This window comes from Canis aureus, chromosome 13 (assembly GCF_053574225.1).
Source record: "Canis aureus isolate CA01 chromosome 13, VMU_Caureus_v.1.0, whole genome shotgun sequence".
NCBI classification, from domain to species: Eukaryota; Metazoa; Chordata; class Mammalia; order Carnivora; family Canidae; genus Canis; species Canis aureus.
In genome coordinates, this window is record NC_135623.1 from 44,938,859 (window position 1) to 44,955,633 (window position 16,775).

The following is a 16,775-nucleotide window of genomic DNA, read 5'->3' on the forward strand; positions in this document are numbered from 1 at the left end:
TGAGCCATCCCTTAGTGTTAACCACCGTACAGAAACATGGCAGCATGGCTGCATTATACACAGCTGCTCTGACTTCCTGATCTGCTCTTCTCTGTAGTTCCTACAGAAGGTATACCGCTTGGGAATGAAAACACCTAGGGATTCAGAAATGTGTAAATAGATGGAGGAGGAGGTAGGTAATGAGGATGAGTACCAAGAAAAGTAAAAACCTTCCTCATGTGTCTGTACCCATCACCTAAGAGGTGCTTTAATACAGGAGTGAGCATTCTATCAGGCTAAGAAATCCTAGAAACTCTGCCCCTCAAATTCTATCTATGCCTCTTCTCTCTTCTTTCTCTCTTTCTCTGTTTCTCCACCTCCCCACTTCTCTCTGAATGCACACCTGTACACATTTAGGTGATTTCGGAAAGCTTCATCGGGGAATAACTATATTTTATAAATATGCGACAGTACTGAAACCAAGTATTCCAGTAAGAGAGCCTAAAAACTCTTACTTCCCTTCCTTTCTGACTCACTCGTAAGCTGTACATGGTGGTATGTCTTAGAATGGCGTTTTAAAAATGAATACCTGGTACTTTCTTGCCTTGTCTAGCTGATTAGGTAATCAACAACCAAGTTATCACTGTGGAAGCATTTTAAAGAATATGTATAAAGTAACTCTGACTGTGATAAAAACCACAGCCTCCACGCTGGTGCAATAGGGTGAACCCTCCATGATGGCTGCTAGGCCATTTTTGGTCACACATATTTGCTCACACCTGGCACACACAAATCCACACATCTAAACACTTTAACCAGATCAGTCTTTTCTTTTGGGATCATACCCAATATTTAAAGATAATATTTCATCCGTGATTGTCAATCAGGGTTCTAAAATCCTATGAATATATTTATAAGCTAACACCTTAAATAATTTGTGAAGGACACCAATCTGCTGTGCAGAAGAACTAGCACAGCCACCGTTAATATTTTTAATTTATTTAAAGAGAAGCCTGTTCTGTTAATACTTAAAATATAGTTACATCTGCATGTAGATGATTATCAGTTTGTCACAACATTTAAATTTATCAGTGAGACACTTTATAAATTAAAGTCATGTCAGATACGGGACTATTCTGATTATGGAGGCTTATGATTCGATGATGATTATGAGTGCCTTGCTTAATAATTATAATGACTTAATGACTCGGGGTTATACTTTACAACAAAAATTGCACATTTAATAGTATAGAAAGGAATGATATATAATAAATGGACAAGAAAAAAAGCATCAATCCTGAAGCCTTAATTTAGATTCCTATTGATCTGATGTATGAAATTTCCTTGCTATGTTTTCATGGTGGTCAGTCTCCGTTATTGCACGTTAGTGATCTTGCTGGCTGTGTATAATAGACAGGCTAAATGCCAGAGAATGGGCATACTCAGAGCTCAACACTGAGGACTGGGATTTACTACTGAAATTGCAAATTTCTTCCCTGCCTTTGCCCTATCTCTGTTCAGAAAGCTGAGCCACAGACTCGTGTAATTGCTTCAGGCATGCGTCAAGCTAAAGATGGGGGTGCTCCTGCCTGTTATCTGGTAGAGTCTGGGTGGCAGGTACCTAACTTTTCCACAGCCCCTTAGTCAAGATTTAGACATTTCCTCCGAGGCCAGTCGTTTGCACGGTAATATCTATGGAATGATAACATGGACTCTGGAGTCAGATTCATTTTGCTCATTCTGTCATTTGAAAGGTATTTATTGAGTGCCCGCAGGCCAGGCATAGTTCTAGATGCTGGGAATACCACAGTGATCCTGCCTCCAAGGCCTTCACTTGTAACGACTACCTAGGATAGTCTGACTCTACCTGCTAACCTCAGGCAAGATGTCTTACTCTTCTGAATTCCAGTCTCCTAATTCATACCAGATTCATCATAAAGCACCTAACACGGTGCCTGGCACATTGCAAAAGTCAGTTATTTCTTTTTTCTTTTCTTTTTTTTAATTTTAGAAATATTATACTTTATTGAATTCTAGAGCAGCTAAATCTACCATCTGTGTTCACCAGTAAGAATGGAAGGAATATAGGAAGGGTAAAGTACAAGTCTATACTATGTTGGAACTGCTGTAGCCACTCTGACTGCAACTTTAGTACACAGTAATGATCCATTCTTGTTCAAAACAACAAGAAGTGATTTCTCTTGGGATTCTGAAGTGAATTTATTCACACTGATTGTGCCCTCTGCTTTAGGAAGGTTCTGACTTCACCATTTTCCCATCCTCTAAAGCTTGACTTTGAACTATAGCAATCCACCCTAAAGGACAGAGAAGGCTGGGACTCTGGGAGCATGAGCCACACTAGCCCACACTAAGAAGTTCACTCAGTTATGCTCTAATGAAAGAAGGGGGTTCCTCCTTTTTCCTTTTCACAGAGCTTGTTCCTTTGTCCTCTTTCAGCTTAAATTCTTTCTACAGATTCATCCCAGATGAGAAAAAGATGGTTTTTGGATAATAAGCATCTCTGCTATCAAAAAATATAAGAAGAGATGAAGACTTTTACCTCAAAACAGAATCACAGCAGTGCATTCCAGACCAGTCCTCAGCAAAGCAAACCCTTGTGCAACGCCACTGCAACCCCTAGTTTGCCCACAGGCATAGAGGACACTTGAAAGCTCATAAAAGGAACCCTGACCTGAACAGACTACATTTGATAATGGGAACAATATATTTCTCCACTGATATGTAATACTGTGTAATGCACAGAAAAATTCAGGATGGACTTTGGAGTAAGAGCACAATTTGTAACATAACATCATTTTTGGATCACCTCTTCCCATCACCCTTGCTCCACTCTGAGACTCTTCACCACCCCTGGTGTAGCCAATACATACTGAGGATGTAACAAGACAAGGAAACAGTGTCACAAGCTACCTTGGAGCCATCTGCATGCAGTTCAGCCCAGCTTTACCCTTACTTTCTTTCAATACAGACTCCATTACAATTTGAACCATCTGCAAAGAGTGCAAACAAAACTAAGAAGTATCTCTCTATGATTAAAATATTTTAAAGTCTTCAGAAACTTTCCAGATATACCTTTGATGGAGCTCCCTACCCACCACTAGAAACTATTCTCTGCTCCTGTGAGTCCTGCCAGACTTGTTTAATGGATGCTCAGTTTTGGTTTTCCTCCTTTTTCTTCTTCCTGTTCCTCTTCCTCATCATCATCTTCATCATGGCAGTATGTAATTTCCTGGGGGCCAGTGAGAAGAGGTTGGGGGGTTTAATCTCACTAATCGACCGGGTCAACTGGTGCTGCTTATAGTCGGTATCTTTGAAATCAACTGATATGCAGTTCCGGGTGGCAAGAGGGGACTCCATCTCATTGATATCTACATGTGTGTGTTCCACCGTTGATTCATGAAGCATCAAGACATGAGCATCCCTGAAGAGGTAGCTGAATGGATAATACAGCAGGTTGATGAAAGATGCTGCATAGAGATCAGCATATTGCATCACCTGACTGGCAAAGAGGGTCTGTCGGGAGCCACTGCGAAACTGGCTTCCCATCATCCCATAGCACATGTCCATGTCATGAGTTACTTTCTTAATACGTCTCTGAATGGAACTAATGTCTGGGCGCTCATTGCTGCTGCTGTCAAGATGCTTGTAGAGTTCAGCCAAGAAAATATCCAAGCTCTGAAGCTCTTCGAAAAGTGCACTCTTAACAGTCCAGACATGCAGCTCCTGTGCAAGTTCAGGAATCACCAAGAAAGTTTGCCACCCTTGCCGTTTCTTTGATTTTAAAATGCCTCCAAAAGACCCGGGATCGAATCCCACGTCGGGCTCCCAGTGCATGGAGCCTGCTCCTCCCTCTGCCTGTGTCTCTGCCTCTCTCTCTCTCTCTCTCTCTGTGTGACTATCATAAATAATAAATAAAAATAAAAAAATAAATAAAATGCCTCCAAAAATGTGATCTCCAATATACAAAATATCTTTGCCCTTGGCTCCCAAGAGATCACAGACTATCTGATGAACCTCCTGAGTAGACGATGCCATGCTGTAAGGGCCCTGTGTAGGTACCAATTTTCAGCTTGCCAGTTTTAGTATCCACCTGATGCAGTACAGTGCCTTCTCCAAAAAAGAGTGGCTTCTGTGCATCCACCAAAATCAGGTCAAAGTAGGACTGCCATGGTCGATGGGAACTCCCAGGCTTGGGGCCATGTGGGAAATCAAACAGGTAAGTCATAATTTTATCTGTATATTTATAGTTACTGTTGGTGGCAAGAAACACTTTCCCTACTTCTTTCATTCGGCTCAAAAGCAAAGGCAGTTTTCCATCTTTGACTACATACTTCTCAAGATTTTCAACTGTCTTTTCCTTAAGGGAACCCTTATAATGAACCCAGTCGACAGCATCTCTTACATCCTGGAACATACTTCGGTAAGACATGAAGAGGTCCCCCATCTTTATTTTTTTATTTTTTTATTTTTTTTAAATTTTTTATTTATTTATGATAGTCACACAGAGAGAGAGAGAGAGGCAGAGACACAGGCAGAGGGAGAAGCAGGCTCCATGCACCGGGAGCCTGATGTGGGATTCGATCCTGGGTCTCCAGAATCGCGCCCTGGGCCAAAGGCAGGCGCCAAACCGCTGCGCCACCCAGGGATCCCTAAAATCTTTTTTTTTTTTAATTTTTATTTATTTATGATAGTCACAGAGAGAGAAAGAGAGAGAGGCAGAGACATGGCAGAGACATAGGCAGAGGGAGAAGCAGGCTCCATGCACCGGAAGCCCGATGTGGGATTCGATCCCGGGTCTCCAGGATCGTGCCCTGGGCCAAAGGCAGGCGCCAAACCACTGCGCCACCCAGGGATCCCCGTCCCCCATCTTTAAATCCTGTTTCACAGCTGGTATATCTAAGACAATTAGTAAAAAAATCTACAAAGCAGGCCAACAGGTAGGTCTCTGGTAGGTTGAATATTGTGTTCAAAATGTAAAATCTTTCAGTGTCATCTCGCTGGATAAATTTATTTGGATACTGCTCTCTAGTTTCTGGTCCTCTTATGAAGTTAAATCCATGTGCACAGACCAAAAGATTTCCATATGCATCAACTTTCAAAAGATTTCCATATAGTGTATCAAAAACAAGTCCCCTGGTAGGGAATGTAGAATCATAAGCAAAGCTGAGCAGTTCCTGAGGGTAGCCAAAAAAAACTAATCTCTCCACAGTAAGCTCAAAGCCAAAAGAAAAGTCAGTTATTTATATTCCCTACCACATATTAATTGGTTGTGAATGTGATCTATCATCTGAAATGACTCTGACTCTATGCTTTTTAGTCTAGTCTGAGTGTCACTTACAATACAGTAATGACCATGCAACAACGGGAATATTATTACTGTCTTCCTAATAAAGTTTTGCCTTTCAGGAAACACAGATGAAATGAATATCTCAAGCCCCTTTCCCTTTAGGGCACTGAAAGTAAAATGAGAAGACAGTTTCTCTAAGAGCTATGTGCACACCGTATGAGACACAAAAATGGAAACAGAAAAAATTCAGGATGATATTTTGTTTAAATGTTAAGCAGTAGTATTAAAGGCCTTGGGCCAGAAAATTTTAGGGTAGAATCATCCTTATGTTAGAAGAGGACTCATCTTATCATTGAGAGAATCTGAGGAAAGGACAAGAGAACCAAATGTTTGGTTATGAAAATCTAACACTCGAGCTGTGTGATGCTCCCTAATATCTGAGTTAGTTGCATCAAAACTATGAGGCACTTTTGACTGTTGTAATCACGGCCTTAAACTGCTCACCTAAACTGCATACCCTTTTATCAAAATTCCTGGAAACCTGTCCGGGCTGGCGGTTGGTTACTGGCCTACACCAAGCTGTCCCAGGGAGCGCTGATTTGTTTTCCTGTGTTAGTAGTTGGACTCACCTGAAAGACAGTGGGGGCAAGTGGGGGTGGGTAGGCATCACCACACTCTGTCCCCTGGACACTAAGGGTGCGGTGAGCTCTGAAGGCTATACAAGAGGACATTTTTGGGAAAACAGGAGGTGGCACCAGAGAGCTTATGGTGGAAAGCATAGGAGGTGCTGCTCAGGCTGTGTTCCAAAGACGCTCAAGAAAATAAGCTGATTATAAAAGGAAACCTGACACTATTAACAGTCTCATTGGGTTCAGAGCACAGTTGGACGAATCACCTAAAAAAGTGATAAAAGCTAACCCAAACCAACTAAATGAGTTATCTCTGGGGCTGGGATCCAGCAGTGATCTTTAAAAAAAAAGTTCCCCCAGATAATTCTGATGTACCCAGAGGCAAAAACCATTGCCAAAAGGCCTGTATTTCTCATGGTAATTTCTCTATTTCTCAACCTAAAGCTGCTCTTAAAAAGAAAGGTTTTTGTTTTTGTTTTGTTTTTTTAGAAAGTTTGAACATAAAATCATAGAACTTTACTGACATGGCTGAAAGAAAGAAGATGGTATTCCTCATTTGACTTTAAATTTGTGTTTCCAAAATAAATAAATAAATAAATAAATAAATAAATAAATAAAATAAATTTGTGTTTCCCCAGACTATTACCACCTGGGCATTGGTAGAAATGCAAATTATCAGGGCCCCACCCCAAACCTGCTGAAACTTGGAGAGTGAAACCCAGCAATCTGTGTTTTCATAAGCTCTCCAAGGTGATTCTGCTGCTCATTCGAGTTTGAGAACCACTGTTCTGGATAAGTCATGACAGGTAAAAACAAAAAACAAAAAACAAAAAACAGGAAGGCAGTTAGACTGAAACTAGTCAGGTTGGAAGTCCACTGTGGTTCCCTTTTGTGCTTACAGAGAATAATTCAAAACATATTCCTCATTCCCATAGAGCCTCTGAAAGGGGAGAGGATCTAATTTTACAACTTTATCTCCCTCAAACCTCCTAGGAAAGAATCATAGTCCTCTTGGTTCCAACTGGGTCATATGATTTTAAACAAAATGCAGAGACTAATGACGGAAAGCTGTCTGCCCACCAGAAAGAACAGTTGGCCCTTGTACCTAGGGGGCGAAATCAATGGGGGAGGATAGGGCTTTTTGAGCCAGAAAGAATAACCTAAAAATAAAAAATAAAAGAAAATCATTAAAACTGAACTTCGATTTATTTTTTTTTCCTTTTACTTCATGAAAAGCAATGTGTTTTTGTTGTTGTTGTTGTTGTTTTTTTTTTGGGGGGGGGTTCTGCACTGATATGTTAATAAAACTGAATAATGTCCCTTGCACTAAGTTTTTCAGTACGAGTTGAGAACTGCATAAGAACATGTTCTAATGAGGCGTTGGTTTTCTCACAGTAACACCCAACCCCCAGAACGTTCTCCAGCAGCACCCACACTCTCCTGTCCTAGTGAATAAACCTGGAACAGAGCTGAAAATCTGAGCAGCTGCCACCTGGATGGTGAAGGATCTGCCTGTAAATTGTAGCCTGGCTCTGCTGCTGACTTCGATGGGAGTGTTGGGAAGTCACTTATCTTCTCTGGCCTTCAATTTTCTCAAGCAGAAAATGACAGAAACCACCCAGATGAAGTGAAATGTCAAAGTGATCTGGGCGGAGGGCCAGGTGCCACAGCCTCCAGCAGGGAAAAGAAAACTGCACAGGCTCATAGTGTCACCTCCTGGTAAATGGGCAGAATGAAGTTTAAACTGAAACACTGAGAAGTTTAATTACCAGATGTGGACTAAACCCTTTGTGCTCTTTTTTTTTTTTGGTTATTTTAATTGTCTTTTCTTCCCCATGCTCATATACTCTGCAAATTTACTGCCTTCACCAACCAATAAACAAAGTAAGCCAAATGAACCATTATAGATGAATCATATTATGTAAATAAGTAGAGAACCTCGACCAAATCCCAGACGATTGATTTTGTGGAACAGAAATATCTTTTTTGCTTACTTTTTAAGCTCATTTGATGAAAAAGAAATACCGCATGGGATCATTATTTTAAACACAAATTGCATTTAAGAGGAAGTGCCTGGTAAACCTTCTGGGGATGTAAATAAGCTACTAATTTCATTTGACTAAAGGCTGTGAAATGCATTTCTGGGAATTATTGAGCAGAGACATGATTCCAGTGCTTTTTAAGACGGACTTCACTGGGCTTGGGGAGAGAAATGGAATCCTATTCATTGTACCTGTTATACTGAAGCTCCTCAATGACCCAGGCTCATTTTATCTGACTATATAGCCAGCTTTTCTGGATTTACAAAAGATGAGATTTGGGGAAAGAAAATGAGAAACAATGAGACATTCATGTAGGCACCTAACTAGCAATTTGAAATTGGTATTCAGACCATCTGATCTTTACATCTCTTCCTTGGCTCAGTCTTGTTCCACCCTCTGAAAGTTTCCTGGGTACTATTCACTCATTGCTCTGTTCAATCCGGTCACTACTGTGTTCAATCATTGCCCTGTTTCTCTAATGGGAATATGCTTTCAAGACCAGTGACAACTGTTTTCAACATATATATATATATATTTTTTTCCATTTCCTCATACGAGTTCCATCATTTTCTTTTTCACTCTATTTTTCTTTAGTCACTTTCTTTACCTGTTAGTTTTATTTTCATGTTTTTATTCGGGTCCTTGCTTTTCTTCATGACACCTCTCCTACTCTTAATGTTATTCTCTAGAATGCTGTTAGATTTTCTATCTTTCTTTTTTATATATACCAACAACTGTGGCGTACAAAGGGCCCTGGAAAGTTGCCGCTATCAGGCTGGTTTGGCATCTGGGAGGCACTCAGTCAGTTTCTGTTCAGTGACTGCTTGGATAAATGAAAATAGAAATGACACCTTTTTTAAAAAAAAAAAAAAAGATTTATTTATTTATTTGAGAGAGAGAAAGCATCTGATTCTCTCTCTCTCTCTCTCTTTTTTAGCATTGGACTCTTGATCTCAGCTTAGTTCTTAATCTCAGGATCATGAGTTCAAGGCTCGTGTTGGACTCAATGCTGGGCATGGAGCCTAATTAAAAAAAAATTTCCTTTTTAGATATGTTTTTAGTATAGAAATGCAGTCAGTGCCTGGATGGCTCCATTGTTGAACTTCTGACTCTTGATTTCAGCTCAAGGTTGTGGGATTGAACCTTGTGTTGGGCTCTGTGCTTAGGATAAAGCCTGCTTGAAATTCTCTCTCTCCCTCTCCCTCTGCTCCTCCTCACACTGTGCTCTCTCCCTCAAATAAATAAATAAGTAATATATAAAAAAGGAAATCTAACTGATTTTCATATCTTGATTTTGTGTCCTGAAACTGCTGAATTCATTAATTCAATAATTTTTTTGTGTGTGTTGTTAAGGTTTTCTACATATAAAGTCATCTCATCCGCAAACACAGATAATTTTACCTCTTCCCTTCTGATTTGGATGTCTTTCATTTCCTTTTCTTGACTAATTGTCCTGGCTAGAACTCCCAGTATTATGTTGAATAGAAGTGGCAAGAATGGGCATCCTGTCTTTGTTCTAGATCTTAGAGGCAGAGCTTCATTTTTCATTGAGTAAAGATGTTAGCTCTGTGCTTTTCATCTATGACCTTTATTGTGTTGAGGTAAGTTCCTTCAATTTAACTACATCAATCGAAAAAAATCTGGTTTGTGTAGATAAAAATTGAATCTATATACTACAGCAGGGAATAGGTGTGCCCAGATTTTAACATGAGAGGTAAGAAACTTGGAACTCCACTTATGGGTGGGAAGTGAGCACATAAGAAAATCACCAGTTAGGATGTAAGTTCCTCAGGGAGCAAATGTTTTCATCAGTTTCATACTCTGCTATGTGCCTAATGATTCGAAGAGTTCCTGGTACAGAAGGGGTGCCCAATACATACATAAGGAATGACTAAGAATGGGTTACCTTTTATGTGTGACTCATGATCTGTCACCACTTCCTGAAAGATGACCCATTACTGATAAGACACCATTTCTGGACACTATGACAACTGCCATAGCTTAAGGTTAATTTAATAACCACAGTAAGGGTTAATTTAAACTCCATAGACGTCTAGGGGTTGGGTTTCAAAAGATCTGTTAACCTCCTGAAATTATAAATACTATATAATATGTGGATATAGTAAACATATATCCTATGTTTCTGGGGAGAAATCCCACAGATTTCTTAATATTCTCAAAAGAGAGTGTGATCCAACATTTTCAGAACTACTGTGTGTGACAGTTATCTTCACACTGAAAGAACAACTAGGAAATCCTGACAAACAGAAACTTTGGTCAGACAGACTTGGGTTGAAATTTCAGCTCTGCCTCTTGCTGGCTGGGTGGTTTTGGTTAAGTTTTAAAATCTGCCTTAGCTTCAATTTCCTTATCATGAAATGGGGATGATAATGACAAATCTCTAGACATAGCAGTGGAACCTGACCTTGAACCCAAATCTTTGTCTCTAAAGCCCATATTTTTGACAATTACTGTCCTGCTGTCATTAAATGAGATAATTATTATGAAAGTACCTGTTGTGCAGTAGGCACCCACTAAATATTTGTTAAAGTAAAAACAAAAAAAGACAAACAACTGAAAAGGAAAAATCAGCCTAGAAATTCCTCTTTGAAAAAAAAAGAGATTCCTCTTTGTCTGACTTCATATTCAAATTAAAAATATGTTTGTTATTGTTATTATAAAATCAACTCCAAAATTTGAGGGAAAGAGAAGATATTACCTGTTGTAGGTTTGGATAAGTATGGAGTAAGGAGATTCCAGTGAGTCTTCTGACATTGAATGGGATAACTAGACTCACCTAACATCAAATGAAGGGTTGTGTGAGTCCTCTAGAATTAAAAAAAATACATTTATTCATGAGACACACACACACACACACACACAGAGAGAGAGAGAGAGAGGCAGAGACACAGGCAGAAGGAGAAGCAGGCTCCATGAAGGAAGCCTGATATGGGACTTGATCCCGGGACCCCAGGATCACGCCCTGAGCCAAAAGCAGACGCTTCACTACGGAGCCACCCAGGCATTCTGAGTCCTCTAGTTTTTAATGGCAGAGTCTCCTTCTGGATCACCTACTCTTAGATATACAGGACTCCCATTTCACTAGAGTCCAGTATGAAACAGGATGTTTCAGTATTAGTCATGGTTGTCCTTCTGCCTGAACAATGGCTAAAGAACAAGCGATCATGGAACATAGATCTAGCTGCTGTCCTTTCAGAGAAGGGGAATGATTCAGTGACTCAACGGAGAGAAGGATGCCTGGTTCTGAGTCTTTTCATTGTAGTTAGGAACAGATATATGGCTCAGGTATTAGCTGTTTCATTGCATTACACTGATAAGTGACAAATGATAGGAATTAGGTTTGCTTACAGTGCAATAGTAATCTTATTCATTGCTTTTGACTTTTTCCCCAAACCTCTTATGGTTTTGAGATGTGTTTATTTAATTGGGCTGGAGAATGAATGATCCCATCTATGTTCCTGAATCAGATTTGAGCAGTTTTCATTAAGTGGCTAATCTGTGTCCCGCCCATTCATTTTCTCATTTAAGCTTCATAACAACATGGTAAGGTTAACTGTATCATGATCTCCATCTATCAAATAAAGAATCAGAGGCTCAGAGAAATTACCAAGTTGAGAACATTGCCCAACTTCATAGTTAGTAAATGGTGAAGCTAAGAAGTGAACCCAAGGTTTCTGAGTCTACTTTCTATTATGTTTTACTAGGCTGTGCATTAGTGTAACAGGATGGTATTTTAAAAATGGCATTCTGACAGCCAGAAGAAGATCAAAACAAATACTAAAGATGGTATTATTAGAAATGGAAGTTTGGGCTTGCCAAGAAATGTCTTTAATGCTTTGTAATAGGAAGGCTGATATTTAGCTGAACACAAGTGTCTCTTAATATCATCTGCTCCTAAAATGCAGCCTAGGTGCTTCTTGTAACCTGCTCTGGTGATCCTAATGAAGTTTAGATCTTTTTCAGCACCCACAGAGAACAGAGTAAAATTGAAAATTAAGGGGAACCTGAATTTCCTTGTTTAATTTTATAAAGCAAATTCTGGTCACAAGTAAAAGTTTAAAACATATGAAAATTTCTTGGCACTCATTTATTTTGTCTGATAACATGGACATCTGTAAAACACCTAAGATTTGTATAGAGCAAAAGTGAGGGGGAATTTAACTTTTACTGGGTGCCTAAGATTAACCAGTCATGCTCACATACTTTACGTCTTTAAATCTTGAGAAAATAATATAGATAGTATAAAAAGGGAAACTTTTCTTTAAGATCGTCATGAAGTAGCTCCCTGGAGAGATGGCAAGAGATGGTTCACAACTGACGAAGTAAATTCCATAGAGACTCAGCACCTCAGAATTCATGAGGGTGGAGGTCTAGGTGGGCCTCACAGGCTGATCCCAATTGGAGATGCTCAGGAACCACGGAGTGTGACTGGCAGCCACCCTGACCAACTGTGGCAGGAGCTAAAGAGAACATCCTGAACAAAGCTTCTTCCTCACTCTCTCTGTTCCTCCATCCCTCCTTGCCTTCCTTCCTGCTTTCTTTCCTGCCTTCCATTCACTAAATGTTTTCTGAGTGACTAGTGTGTGCTGGGCACTGGAATAATGTTCACAAAATGAAGTCTCTACCCTCATGGAACTTACTTTCTAGTGGGAGAGACAGAGGATGAACCAAGACACATGTAAGTAATTTAGTGAAAAGGGCTATGAGGGATATAAAACGGTGCTATTTTTTTTTAAGATAGGGTGATCTCCTCTCTCTGAGGAAATGGCATTTGAGCAGAGACCTGAATGAAGTGAAAGAATCAATAACTTTCTGGAGAAAGAATATTCCGGACTGAAGGGAAAGCCAAGCAAACCTAAACCTCTAGTGGGAAAGATGAATGTAATTTTCAGAATAGAAAGAAGGTTAATATGGTTATAGCAGAGAGAGCAGGGAGTGTAGACAGAGGCTGGATCACCTGGTACCTACAGATGGAGGTATGGCCTAAACAGCAGGGAAGCTTCACAAACAATAGGGAAGTCCACCAACTGTGTGTGCTTGGGGGTCATGTGAGCTGCACATCCAAAGTATGTCACTGATAACTGCTTCTTTGTAGAAATAAATGAAGGGTAGATACTTCACAAAAGAATATAAATTAGCCAACTTCTATTTGCCTAATGTGAAAGATAATTGAAGCCATATAAGAAAAAAGGAGGAAGTGGGTTTGACATACTCCACCTGCCTGACATTCATATCATGTTGGTAATGTGTTAAACATATTACACGATTGGGTGCTGTTTAATTCAAGCTGAGGAACTTACTCCTAAAGCAGCAGCCTATGGGATATGAGTGGGGGATAAGGGTTGTGGCAGGGCAGGAATGCATTCAGACAGACACTTCCCAGAAGCATAGTTACTGGACTGGGCATCCTGAGATTAGAGAGCTCATGACTGGAGGTCCTTGGGAAAAGAGATACTTGAGTCTCCTTGGATTTTTTTTCCACTTTATTTCAGAAGATGTAACAAAGCCTAGATGCTTAGGCTAACCCTTTTAGTGAAAGACCATAAGGATCTTGTCTAGGCAGGGGTTTTTGAGTCAAAGAAGAACAAGTATGAAAAAGGCTAAAATTTAGCCTGGCTTGGTGCTCTTTCTTTTGCAGTTACAAAGATAATGATTGAATATACCCACCAAATTGTTGGTGTTGGGAGAGGAGAAGTGACAGTGGGAAAGTCTTACATAAAGAAAACTCACAGTCAAGTAGACACATTTCTATTAAATAAAGATTGGAGAACACACTTTAACCAAGTGCCATAAAATTTCACTAGTTAAAAAATGCACTCAGCTTTTAGAGGTGTCAACAATTCCAAATTTCAAGTTAGTTACAAAACTGTAGTGATCAAAACAGCATGGTACTAGTACAAAAAAATAGACACATAGATCAATAGAACAAAATAGAAAACCCAGAAATGAACCCATAATTATATGGCCAATTAACCTTCAACAAAGCAGGAAAGAATATCCAATGGGAAAAAGACCATCTCTTCAACAAATGGTGTTGGAAAAACTGGACAGCACATACAAAAGAATGAAACTGGTCCATTTTCTTAAAAATAAGTTCAAAATATACCAACACCAAGGAAATACAAATGATTTTAAAAACATATTATGAATAGCTATATGCCAATAAATTAGGGAATCTAGAAGAAATGGACGCATTTCTGGAAAGCCACAAACTACCAAAACTGGAACAGGAAGAAATAGAAAACTTGAACAGACCAATAACCAGGGAGGAAATTGAAGCAATCATCAAAAACCTCCCAAGACACAAAGGTCCAGGGCCAGATGGCTTCCCTGGGGAATTCTATCAAACGTTTAAAGAAGAAACCATACCTATTCTACTAAAGCTGTTCGGAAAGATAGAAAGAGATGGAATACTTCCAAACTCGTTCTATGAGGCCAGCATCACCTTAATTCCAAAACCAGACAAAGACTCCACCAAAAAGGAGAATTATAGACCAATATCCCTGATGAACATGGATGCAAAAATTCTCAACAAGATACTAGCCAATAGGATACAACAATACATTAAGAAGATTATTCATCATGACAAAGTAGGATTTATCCCCGGGATGCAAGGCTGGTTCAACACTCGTAAAACAATCAATGTGATTCATTATATCAGCAAGAGAAAAAACAAGAACCATATGATCCTCTCAATAGATGCAGAGAAAGCATTTGACAAAATACAGCATCCATTCCTGATCAGAACTCTTCAGAGTGTAGGGATAGAGGGAACATTCCTAGACATCTTAAAAGCCATCTATGAAAAGCCCACAGCAAATATCATTCTCAATGGGGAAGCACTGGGAGCCTTTCCCCTAAGATCAGGAACAAGACAGGGATGTCCACCCTCACCACTGCTATTCAACATAGTACTGGAAGTCCTAGCCTCAGCAATCAGGCAACAAAAAGAAATAAAAGGCATTCAAATTGGCAAAGAAGAAGTCAAACTCTCCCTCTTCACAGATGACATGATACTGTACATAGAAAACCCAAAAGACTCCACACCAAGATTGCTAGAACTCATACAGGAATTCGGGGGTGTGGCAGGATACAAAATCAATGCCCAGAAGTCAGTGGCATTTCTATATACTAACAATGAGACCGAAGAAAGAGAAATGAAGGAGTCAATCCCATTTACAAGTGCACCCAAAAGCATAAGATACCTAGGAATAAACCTAACCAAAGAGGTAAAGGATCTATACCCTAAAAACTACAGAACACTTCTGAAAGAAATTGAGGAAGACACAAGACTTGGAAAAATATTCCATGTTCATGGATTGGAAGAATTAATATTGTGAAAATGTCAAAAAATGTCAATGTTACCCAGGGCAATTTACATGTTTAATGCAATCCCTATCAAAATACCATGGACTTTCTTCAGAGAGTTGGAACAACTCTTGTTTAAGAGTTTTGTTTAAGATAAACTCTTGTTTATCCTTGTTTAAGATTTGTGTGGAATCAGAAAAGATCCCAAATAGCCAGGGGAATATTAAAAAAGAAAACCATAGCTGGGGGCATCACAATGCCAGATTTCAGGTTGTACTACAAAGCTGTGGTCATTGAGACAGTGTGGTACTGGCACAAAAACAGACACACAGATCAATGGAACAGAATAGAGAATCCAGAAGTGGACCCTGAACTTTATGGTCAACTAATATTCGACAAAGGAGGAAAGACTATCCACTGGAAGAAAGACAGTCTCTTCAATAAATGGTGCTGGGAAAATTGGACATCCGCATGCAGAAGAATGAAACTAGACCACTCTCTTGCACCATTCACAGAGATAAACTCAAAATGGATGAAAGATCTAAATGTGAGACAAGATTCCATCAAAATCCTAGAGGAGAACACAGGCAACACCCTTTTTGAACTCAGCCACAGTAACTTCTTGCAAGATACATCCACGAAGGCAAAAGAAACAAAAGCAAAAATGAACTATTGGGACTTCATCAAGATAAGAAGCTTTTGCACAGCAAAGGATACAGTCAACAAAACTAAAAGACAACCTACAGAATGGGAGATGATATTTGCAAATGACATATCAGATAAAGGACTACTATCCAAGATCTATAAAGAACTTATTAAACTCAACAGTAAAGAAACAAACAAACCAATCATGAAATGGGCAAAAGACATCAACAGAAATTTCACGAAAGAGACATACACATGGCCCTACGACCCAGCAATTGCACTGCTGGGGATTTACCCCAAAGATACAGATGCAATGAAACGCCGGGACACCTGCACCCCGATGCTTATAGCAGCAATGTCCACAATAGCCAAACTGTGGAAGGAGCCTCGGTGTCCATCGAAAGATGAATGGATAAAGAAGATGTGGTTTATGTATACAATGGAATATTACTCAGACATTAGAAATGACAAATACCCACCATATTCTTCAACGTGGATGGAACTGGAGGGTATTATGCTGAGTGAAGTAATTTTAAATAAAAACTTAAGAAAATGCACACAGCTTTTCAAAATGGAGCACATAAAGGCACATGTGAGATCATATTCATTTTGATGAACAATACCAGAGTCTGAATTGATAAAGGTTCTTAGTTGGAAAAGTTGTTCATTTGTAGTTTGGGATTTAAAGGCTATTTATTTATTTAGTGTTTTGCTTTGAAATAATTAGCTATTAGACATGTTAAGGTATTTTCTTTTCATGTCAGGTATACAATGGTTTCAAAGTCAAGACAAGGTTGGATGGGAAAGAAGTAAACAAAGAAGCTAAAGGAAAATATCGACATT

The 16,775-nt window shown here is 39.4% G+C and overlaps 1 protein-coding gene and 1 pseudogene across 16 annotated transcripts in view; both read right to left on the reverse strand.

The window, feature by feature from the left end:
- Nucleotides 1-16,775, reverse strand: part of ANKS1B (ankyrin repeat and sterile alpha motif domain containing 1B) — a 1,050,493-nt gene that overhangs the window by 197,992 nt on the left and 835,726 nt on the right. The window lies entirely within an intron of this gene.
- Nucleotides 2,927-4,435, reverse strand: LOC144282392 (cytosolic purine 5'-nucleotidase-like; annotated as a pseudogene).